The sequence below is a fragment of the Amphiprion ocellaris genome, chromosome 12 (assembly GCF_022539595.1).
Source record: "Amphiprion ocellaris isolate individual 3 ecotype Okinawa chromosome 12, ASM2253959v1, whole genome shotgun sequence".
NCBI classification, from domain to species: domain Eukaryota; kingdom Metazoa; phylum Chordata; class Actinopteri; family Pomacentridae; genus Amphiprion; species Amphiprion ocellaris.
The window spans coordinates 5,892,906-5,894,974 of NC_072777.1; positions in this window are offsets into that span (position 1 = coordinate 5,892,906).

The window sequence follows — 2,069 nt, forward strand, 5'->3', positions numbered from 1 at the left end:
AATGAGATTTACTGCCAACGGAGGCTGCTTTACATAAATGTTTGTTTTGTACTTTTTTTTTTTTAAAACGATGATTTCTCAGCAGCTAAAATAAGATTTTACAGGATCCACCACTGAGTCTCCGCTTAAGTATTTTGATAATTCTCCCATTCCGTAGAGGTAATTTATACAGAGGCAGCCTCCTTTATTGTGGGTTTGGGACCAACTAAGAGGATAATTTCCTTATCAAACGCACTCTGAGTCATTTGAAACACAAAGTTTTGTTCTTAAGTTAACCGTTCCTCAGAGTGAAGCTGGTAATTGAAGAGTTACTAGTGCCCTGCGGGTGTTCTGAGACGTTGAAGACAAAGCGGCGACTCCGTGACGTGAATTCAATGAAGGTGCAATATTTTTCCTCTTTCATTTTTTTTTTTTTTGCACCAATGAACACGTTTATCTGTTATCATACAGATCCGTGCACCAATAAATATGAATGAACATGCAGGCTTTATTCGAGAGGTTAGTAGAGAGACAGACAGGAAATGGGGGGAAGACCTGCAGCAAAGAGCCATGAGCCTGAATCAAACCCAAGCCTATCACCCCTCAACCAGCTGAGCCATCTGGGCGCCCATGTTTTGCTTCTTTATACACAAAAAGTGCAAAAAAAAGTCTCCTCATGTTTTGTCTAATTGGTCTCCAGCTCGTAAACTCACCCGCCTCTCTTTGGGCTCGCTGCTACGTACACTGGAACGTCATAAAGCTTTAAAAAGCTGACACCAGCAATGGCCCTTTTTTTTTTTTTTTTGCCAGCTGCCATATTGGAATGAACTTGAGATGAATGTATTGATCCCGGATGGCAATGACACAACCTGGCTTCGCTTTAAAGGTGACTCCGTCCAGACCGCCTTGCGTTTTGCGCGGCCGTCGAGTCGCGGAGGAATCTGGCGGTGTCAAGGAGCTAGTTTAAAATTAGAGCATGAGGGGAGCGTACAATTGATTTTGTTTGTATCTGATGTGATTAAACGCAATGGTTTGCTGTTGCCGGAATCCCAATCGTGGCTTTGACTGGAGCGCAGGTTTAGAGGAATGTCCTGAAGATAATATATGCCATTTGGTGATTGCCTTTAACCAAAGTGACTTCTCATGACTGAAAACCTTTTAATAACAAACGGTGCAGCAAGGGAGTTTTGGTGCCACGATGCATTATGAGTAGACAGTAATTTAGAGGTTCGTAGCAACAAATTTTTCTTTAAAATTCTGATTATAATGCAGCATCTGCACTGAATACAGCTCAATCAAAAGGTTTGATGAAGGCTTGATATAATTAAAAGACACAATATAAACTGCTGCAGGATCTTAGAGGACTGTTTAGGAGAAGATACGGACATCACATGCTGAAAAATGAGCATCATTTCATGCCGTGTTTGTTGCTTTCCATCGGCAAATCATTACATGTGAAATGACCGTATGGATATTTCACACCATGAAGATCCACTCACTGGTCCCAGCGTACATTTCCTCCCCTCGTTGTGTGAGTCCGGCTCTCTCAATCAAGACGCCGGAGTCCTGCTACAAGTCTCTGATTAACACTGCCGCTCTTGTAATTTTGTCTTAACGCTCCTCGGTTAAATGAGAAATTAAGAGGCAAGAGATAGAGGCTAATAGCGTTTATTAACCCAGCGTGAGTGGGCAGCGGGGCAACGCCGGCCTTCCACCAGCACCGTCTAGTCCTGGTGGCTCAGGCAGCGTGGCCCAGAGAGGGGAGTGGAACATAATAAAACCCAACAAATGCACCCAGCTGATTAATGCAGCCCCGTGGCTATAGTAATTATCCCTCTCCACACTCCTCCAGCAGACGAGCCAAACAAGTGTGCGGCAGCGAAAGGGAAATGTGCAAATGATGGATTTGTGGGACGTCGAGGAACGAGTCGGACAAAGACGCAGGTTTGTTGATGTGGTCGACTGTCAAGGTGGAGTTGAAGCTTTTGTGCTCAGTTTTAGAAGCTTATCTGAGGTACAAATTCCATCTGTGATGAAAATCAGTTATATATTGTACAATAATTAGATTTCACCCATAGATGGCAGGGAAA